General features: G+C 47.6%; 1 protein-coding gene across 1 annotated transcript in view; it reads left to right on the top strand.

Annotated features, from left to right (window-relative positions):
- The first annotated feature begins 541 nt into the window (after positions 1 to 541).
- Positions 542 to 8,790, top strand: part of Acsl1 (acyl-CoA synthetase long chain family member 1) — a 66,115-nt gene continuing 57,866 nt past the window's right edge. The window contains exon 1 of the mRNA XM_032918427.1: positions 542 to 719. The gene's annotated coding sequence lies outside the window, so the exon portion shown is untranslated. The remainder of the gene's footprint in view (positions 720 to 8,790) is intronic.

The following is an 8,790-nucleotide window of genomic DNA, read 5'->3' as shown; positions in this document are numbered from 1 at the left end:
AAGCAGAGAGGCCATGCCAAGAAGTCAGCTGGGTAGAATGTTAAAGATGAAGAGCTAAAGGGCACCTGCGACATCCCAAAACATTACATTATCAGGGTTCGGGAGACTTTCAGATTTACCCTTTGCCCTACCTCAGAATCGTTGTGAAACTAGAGGGCAGTTTGGGTGACCTTAATGGCTTTTCTTGCTGACAGCCATGCTCTTGGACCTGGGGGAGGTCACGCCTACCTTGCGGCTTTCGAGGGAGAGGCGGAGTCAGCACAACCTGAAGAAGGACTGGGCCTTGAGGAGGCGTGGCCGGAGGGGAAGGATTGAAGTTGATGGGCGTGGCCTGAGAGGAGCGGCAGGTCTGAGGGGCTGGATCAGACAGGAGAGGGCGGGGCTTGGGAGGCGGGAATGGCGCCGCTGGGGCGGGGCCTGGGAGGAGCGGTGGGTGTGATGGGGCGGGACGGGCTCGACCTGCGCGACAGGAGGGGCGGAGCTGGCGAGGGGGAGTGGTCGCGCTAAGAGATGGAGCGGGGAGGAGCCTGCAGACGGGGCGGGGCGGCGCGGTACGGCACGCGCACAACCAGCCGCCCGGCCCTGCTGCTGCAACGCCGGTGGCGCAGCCAACAGAGCAGCTGCGGCCGCGACTCCTTAAATAGCATCGCAACCCTGCGCGGGGCAGTTCGTGGATTGCAGTGACAGCCGCCTGCGGAGCGGCCCGGGCAGCGGAGGAGGTGAGTGCGCCAGCCGCGAGGGGCCGCGTGTCGGCCAAGGCGACCCTAGCCCGGCCGAGACTGGAGAGCCGCCCCGAGGCTCTGCGGGACGTTCCGCTTTTCCGGCCTGGGCTCCACGGCCTCATTTCCCTCGGCTTCGGGAGGCTCCGGGGCCGCTCCGGCGGCCGCCGCTTCCGGTGGCTGAGCCGGGGTTCCCCCGCGGGCCGAGCGCGCGCGGGGCTGGTGCACCGCGGAGTCAGGACGTTCCTCGCTGCACAGGTCCCTGGCTGGTGTGACGGCTGGGACCTTCCCTGCTCGGTTCAGGTGCCGGGAGGTGGTCCTGCTTGCTGGGGACCCTGTCGTCTCCGCCACCGCATCCCTCGTGCCCCAGAGGCGCGCACTCACCGCGCGTGGACACGGACTGTCCCGGTGCTGCTCTGTGACGTGCCCCTGCGCCGAGCGTTCGAGGAGGGTCAGAGGCAGCGCTCAGAGCCCGATGTCATAAGTAGAAATTCTCGCGGTGTCTCCAAGAGGAGCTCCCAGAGCCACTACACACAGTAGTGATGGAGTCATTGATTTAAGGCAACCTGGCTTTTAATTTTTTTTTTTAAATTAGGGAGCAAAAATGATATTTATTACCTTGAAGCGTAGACCCCAAATGCTGATACAAGACTTAAAAGAACACATGGATTAGAATCTAGAGAAAGAAGCTCCATCTAATCAGTGCATTATGCCAGAGCTTGTAGACCATCTTTCCACTCCATTCAAGCTCGTGCTTATGGAGCCTAGTTAAGAATGGCCTTTATGAAAATACTTCATCTTGGAACTGTGAGTATCCATCTGTACTCTTCCCTTTAAGGACCTAACGTTGATCATGTTTCTGGTATAGACGTTCCAAAACATAATCTGTGATTATCCCAATGAAAATTATTAGCGTGACTCAGAAATCACCCAAACCCTTGTAGTTCACCAAAGTTAAGAACTGATGATCTGCAATGGGCCGGGTTAAGAATGTGGAGCAGCTAAAAGGAACCATTGGTTTGAAGCAACATGATGAGAGATGTGATAAGAACAGAAAACAAACAGGACCAGATCCTGGGAGATGATATTTCTTGTAGTTCAGCTGAAGGAAATCCCTTTCTGGTGGTAGGCTGGTTCTTTGCGAAAGATCTGCATTGAGATCTTGAGCTAGAATGATATGACTAGGGAAGGGAAAAAAAAAAAAAGCAACACACTTTATTCACTCACCTCTTCTAAATTTACAGTAAACAGACAAAGCTTAAAATGAAAACAAAAAACCCTTCCTCATCCGTGGTTCTAAACATTTTGACATATTTCCTTCCTGCCTCTGTTATTTATATTTTAGTCAGTGTTTTATTATTATTACAGTCTGGCTGAAATCAGTAGACCTTGGGAGTCTTGACATTTAACACGTGGCATCTGACAGATGCAGGTAGTGACAGGTTACCTATTTCTACCATACAGGTACTTTTCAACTACTCAGTGTGGCGCCACCAAATGCAAGCCAACATGTCATGGTGTTGTGAATTGATGTTCTTAGAGCATCTTTAGTTTGTGACTATCTAGGGCTGTGGGGTTCTGTGTTTGGAGTTAAGGGCCCCAGGAAAGATCAGGTGGTTTAGGTCATTTGCCAGTAGAGATTTTGTCTTTTCTCCCTGCGGCGTTGTTGTTGTTGTGGTTGTTGTTGTTGCTGCTGGAATGTGGGATAACTGCCATAACTTCTAGACCTTTATCTTCAGTCGTTTTTTAACAGTCATTTAGCTTGTAAGCTCAGTTTCATTTGATGCAAAAGCTTGCCACTCGCTGCTCTTTTGCATGCACTGTCTCTTAGGACTTAAATTCAGTTTGAGTTCCACCGCGCGAAATGTCTCACGCACAGGCCTGTTGACATGATGCAGTATGCACAGCTTTCGGGCTGCAAAGGGGGAAGAACTCGATTTACTTTAAGGCAGCTCTCAGCTGTGAGGTTCTTGAACCCTCCCACTTTAAGCCTGACTGTAGCCTGCCCAGGTAGCTTAAGGTGTCAGAGTCCTTAGTGAAGGTCTTCATTCCAAACCAGTGGTTAAACCAGCACTTGAGGGTCATGACATACCTTTGGCATTGTTGCCTGGAGGGTAGTTCTCAGGGTACAGAGGTGTCCTGAAGCTGCCGTGCTTGAATTTAGGTTTCAACATCCTGGTACCCTGAGGGGCACCCGAGAGCTTGAAAGAAATTCGAGGCCTAAAATTAGCTGAACAAGAAAGTAGAGGTTTTTTGATCAGTGTTTGTGATGGTACACTGAACTCCTCCTCTTCACAAAAGGCTCAATGTCAAGTCCTGAGGAATTTTAGTTTGTGTAATCCCAGGGTAGTCGATAATATGGCCAAGGGAAAGAAAATTACCACATGAATAAGTTAATTTCTCTACTTTGTCCATCCCAATGTTTACAATTTCTTAACCGTTGGAGGCAGTCATGTTTGTCAGATGTAGACTTTGAGGAGTCAAGGTGAGGAGCTAGAGATTACAAGAGAGCAGTCCTTTTCTTGTTTCTTGACTGGCTGGGAGGGCTGCCACTTTAACCTGGAGGTTTGTGAGGGCTGTACTTCCTTAGGATAGTAGGGGCCTCCAGAGAACAGCATATGCCCTATATCTTAAGTCTGGGATTTCAAAACCAGTGTTTATGCACATAGGAGCCTGGGTTAGTTCTCTTTATGAAATTATTTGCTAGTCTTCAAGCTTTAAGTAAAATATATGAGAGCTGTCTAAATATCTAAATTAAACTACAGCTTTACTTTTTCATATTATAAGATATATATATATATATATATATTATATATCAGGACATATAAAAATGAAAGGTCTTCAAGAAATTACATTTGGGTTTATATTCTTCCAGTTGTATAAGCAAATTGAAAAATAATTTTTTTTTCTTTTTTCTTTTTTTCGGAGCTGGGGACCGAACCCAGGGCCTTGAGATTGCTAGGCAAGCCCTCTACCACTGAGCTAAATCCCCAACCCCTGAAAAATAATTTTAAGGCATATATTTGAAGTTGAACTTTTTGACAATTCATTTTTTAAATTAACCTTTTATTTTTATTTTGTGTGTCTGGATACTCTGCCTCCACGTATGTCTGCATGCAGGGCCTGCAGAGTCTAGAAGAGGGCTTTGAATTCTTTGGAACTGGAATTACTGATGGTTGAGGGCTGCCTTGTGGATGTTGGGAATTGAACTCAGGTCCTCTGGAAGAGCAACCGATGTTCTTACATGCTGAGCCATCTCTCCAGACAGACAGTTCATTTTTAATCACGTCAGTTATATAGTGATCTCAGATTTGTTAACATATTTTGAAGATTACTTTTAATTTATTCATTACTCTCTTTTTGTTGTTTATTTCAGAACAGTTTACCAAGCACTTTTCTCTAGTTAAAACATGTTTAAAGTTAAGCATGTTTTTAAAAAAAAAAAAACAACTCATGATTTTGTCGAGTACTTGAAAATTCTTGAGTTGGTTTTAATGGACTTTTGGGTTCGTGTACTTTAGTGAAAAGCTGTTGAAATAAGGATTTCATGGTTTAGAAAGATAAACGGAAAGAAGTTAGGGCATCAGAAAAGTGGTTTGCCTTTTAGAACATTTCCACATTTGGGGTGCAACTTGTGATAAATGTATTATCTACCCATTTGCAGGGTTTTGGCTGCTGTAGAAATTGGCAGTCTCCACTCGGGTTTGTTGTAGGTGAGGTGCCTGTAGGCAGGAGGTCAGAATACCACTGAATAAGCAGAATTAGGAGGAAAATGCCGCAGGTTTACATTGTTACAATGTCCCTCATCTTGCTGATGTGGTAGAGGGTTCTGGGTACTTCACATGGTCCCCCCAGGAGCCCTGTGAGGTCAGTGTGACAGTGGGACTCAACCTTCCTGATGCTGCAACCCTTTAATATAGTTCCTCATGTTGTGGGGACCCCCAACCATAAAGTATTTACATTGCTACATCATAACTGTAGTTTTGCTACTATTACGAATCATAATGTAAACACCTGTGTTTTCTGTGGTCTTAGGTAACCCCTGTGAAAGGATCCTTTGACCTTAAAGGGGGGTCCTGACCCACAGGTCGAGAAGCACTGCTCTGTGAGATTTGGGGATTAAGTTGCTCAAGGCAGGATTTGAGTCTAGGCTGCCTGGCTTTGGGGTCTGTGCTTTTTCAAGTGCTTCTTCTGATGTCCCTCTGGTGCGAGATGTCTCAGGCCTGGAAAGTTCCTTGATTTTTCTTTGTCTTGTTTATACTCAGCCATGAATTTTCTCTTCATAACACCTGAGTTCTGAGTGACAAGAGCTTGATTCAACATAGTTCAGTATGAGAATTAAAGAGTAAAGGCCTCATCTGCCTTTGCAGTAGGTCTTGGAAGCCTGAAGCACAATTGGGGTAAACGATCAATACAGCAAGTGTCGAGGAGACCACGGGCCGGATTAGGACCCTGCGTCAGTCTGGAGCCGAAGCGCGGTAGTAAGAGATTCACCTCACGGTGACACATGGATTTGTTCTCTGCTATGGATCTGGGAAACACTCTTACCTCCTTCCTGGCATGGTCTAGCAATACTGTTGAGAACATTCAGGAGACCAGAGGATGGACTCCTCTGTCCTCGGAGTTTGCAGGTACTGTGGTCTTGCCCAGTGATTCTGAGTTGATTTCCCTGGTAAAAGTGAAGAACTAGAAGCCATGGGTGAAATGTAACAGGGCTGCAGTGGGTGAAGTCAGGTGGATCAAGTGTGGGTGGGATCCACACACAGTCACTTCTCTCTCTTGGCACCTCAGAGTCCCTTCAGACAAACCCCGACCTCTGAGAGAGCCTAGCTGTCTCATCTCACTGATGCAGTGACTGTGGTACAGGGAGAGAGTATAGCTAGTCAAGCTTACACAGCCTGCCTTCCCCTCGCCCCCCCCCCAACACACACAAAGAGTTTGTTCCTGGGCCCTGGGCTTGTTCGAGGAATTGCTGGCCCCCAGTGTTGTCCTTGACTTAATGTCCTAAGACTCAAGTAGTCAGCAGGTTTCTGCTTACTGTAATCTGCTCTCTGTCCAACATTTCCCAGCATGCACCTGTTTCTTCCTTGCATTCTTAGTATTTAAGTTCACAGTCTTTTATCTCCAGTTTAGATAGCAGAAGCCCTTGTTAATGAAAACTGAAAACAAAAGAAACAAATCCAGGCATGGTAGCATCTGTAATCCCAGCACTTGGGAGGCTGAGGGAGAGAGTCACTTTGAGTTTGGGGTTAGGCTGGGCTACATACCATGTTTCAGGCTAGCATGTACTAGAGATGAGACTACACTCTCTCAAAAATGAAAAAAAAAATGCGGAGGAATGATGATGTTGCCTAAGAAAGAAGAGGATAACTTTTTTTCTGAAGCAGAACTTCAGGGCAGAAACCATCAGAGTCCCAAGACTTTCTTTAGTTAGCCTATCAAGGGCTTCTGTAGCTTGACTCCAGTTGCTCTTTTCCCTTCCCTTCTCAAAGGCTTGCAAATTGGAACATCAGGACATGTGGCCTTGGGGCTAAAGGATCTATGCACCCTGAGACTCAGCTGTCAGGGACCTGAGTTGCTGGTGTGGATCCTGGAAGGGGGCGCAGGCCTCAGTGACCTGTGTTGACATGGGTCTTGCTCTAATGCTGATCATTTTCTCAGCCTCTTTCCTCAGAGTTGCTGCTCAGAGGGACTTTTCCCGAGTGTGACTCTCTCCCTTTTCAGTGTCCCTCATACGCTGGAACCTTAGGTTCTCTGACACTCAGCTAGGATTCACCAGCCACCAAGCTAGTGGCTAAAATTTCGAAGCACGCCTATACCAGATAAAAAATGGTTGTGGTCCCTAATGTCCTAGCTGCTAATTCTGATATTAGAATCTTTTTCACTGGTCACTGGATATTTCGATTAGCATCCCTGGCTCTGACTTGTGTGTGTGTTAATATGTGTGTATATATACATTTCTTCCTCATAGGGGCCTTTCAACCATACTGTAAGCTCCAGGTAATGACCTAGTCATTGTCATTTCTGCATTCCCAGAAATGCTCCTGGGCCCTGCACTGGCCCAAAGATGACTGACATTAGGTATTGTCCTTGACACGTGTCCCCAAGCCCTATCAGTGGGCAGTGTCTATTTTTCTCATGTTCTCACTGGACAATATCACCCGTGGGCACCAGTCCCTTGCTTTGATTCTCAGTACCACCAACCAAGTCTAGAGTCTGCCACCTCCACAGAGACAGCGATGGCTCATAGTTAAGATGCAAAGGGTGTGGGTGCTGGGAGGAAGGGATAATGGCTTTTCTGGAAATGAAGCTCTGATCAGATCTTTCCTGAGCAGAAATGGTCAGGGATCTTCCACTGTTGGTCCCCAGGTTCAAGCTTGTCTGGCGGGGGCTTCCTTCCTTGAATAGCATGGCCTCAGCCCACTGACCCTGGCATTTCATACTGCGCCTTACCCCTGGCTGGCCCTTCATGGTGTCTGGATGACCAGCTGAAGCTGGGAGACATTAAGGTAATGTCCCCTGACAATACGCAGTGTCTACTCTGCTAGGCTAGATCTTAGCAGTTAGGATCAAGGGGTTGAAAATCTTCAGACCAAAGCTTGTGCCTCCTGGAGGTGAACGTTGGGCCTAAGGGTATAGTTCAGGTTTGTTTTCCCCCTGTAGCTGAGTGTGGATGAGACACAGCTGGCTCTGGGTTTCTCAGGGTGTGGGAGGGAGATTAGTGTCGAATTCTAGCTAATCTTATATAACTGTACTGGAGCCGACTTACCTGGTACTCCTTCTTTAAAGGTGTGCCTTGATCCTGTGCCAGGAGTACAGCGGTCAAATAGGTCTCTGTTCCTTCCGTAACACAGTCACCCACATTGTACCTCAGACAAGCCGTGAGGCATCCTAGCATGTAGAACTGACAGAAGCCTTACGTGTCACCAATCCAACCAGGCACCCCATAGAGGACAGATCCAAACGCCAGAGCCCTCCAGAGCCCTGGCTTAGCCTCTGGGGACAGTGAAAGTCTTGTGGTTTCCTAACAAGACTTGGACATGAATGTGGGGTTGCAGAGTTAAGTAAGGTAAGAATGCTTGCCCATTGGGGGTAGGGGCTAAAGCTATAGTATTCCTGGGCCAGGACAGATTTCCCCGTCCGTGGCCAGCCTCTGAGGCAACTCTGGCAGAAGCAGATGAGCCTCACCAGGCAGGTGCCAGAGAGGCAGATAGACTGAGTGTGGTTTCTGATAGTGGTTACACTGACCCTTGGTTGGCTGGTGGGTGTGTGTGTGTTGGGGGGTGGGAGGAGAGTGCAGCTAGACCACAAATTAGGATTGACAATGTAAATATTAGAACGATTAGAGATATCGTCTTGTCTTTCTTTAAATCTGTATTTGCTTCATGGCCATAAAACATTCTAGAGAATGTTGTATTGTTTATGAATGAAAGCACGTTCATGCTACAGGTGCGGTTTTTTCATCACCAGTTGGGATGTGTTAGAAGTATAGAGAACCAGAATGTCGTCCCCTTCTCTCCTGTCAGCATGGCAGATCTCAGGGCTACTTTTTAAAAAGGTGACCCAGTGTGTCAGCGGGGGATATAAAATAAACTTCTCTGAAAATGGGTTCTGATCCACGTCAGATAATGTGTCTGACTTCAGGCAAGTCAGTAAAAGCCAGAGTGTGTTTTGGTTTTGTTCTACAGAGTTTTCAATGCGGAAACCTTAATTAGACAGGTCCTTTATTTTCTCTCTGGTTCACAGCCATGTCTCCGGAGGCGTGGGCTGGCTTGGGACTCAGTGTAGTGGGAACTCAGTGAATATTTGCCAAGCGAGTATACATGGACTTGTATCTTGCGTGGAAATTCAGTGTTGTGCTGGACTGGCTGCTCCGAGTCAACATTTGACTTGGCTCCCTGGGTTTAGTCTTTGGGCCCTTGGCAGGATGCACTACGTGCGCCAGTTGGGCTCACTGCCGCCCCACAAATAGTTCCCTAATGTATGGAGTCAGAGCACTGTTGGCACCTCGGAGTGTCTCCTGAATGACAGGATGTGTGGGATTTGCTTTAAAATCCACAAGGGGTGGGGA

Source organism: Rattus rattus, chromosome 13, assembly GCF_011064425.1.
Source record: "Rattus rattus isolate New Zealand chromosome 13, Rrattus_CSIRO_v1, whole genome shotgun sequence".
Lineage (NCBI taxonomy): Eukaryota > Metazoa > Chordata > Mammalia > Rodentia > Muridae > Rattus > Rattus rattus.
This window is presented reverse-complemented; position numbering and strand designations above follow the sequence as displayed.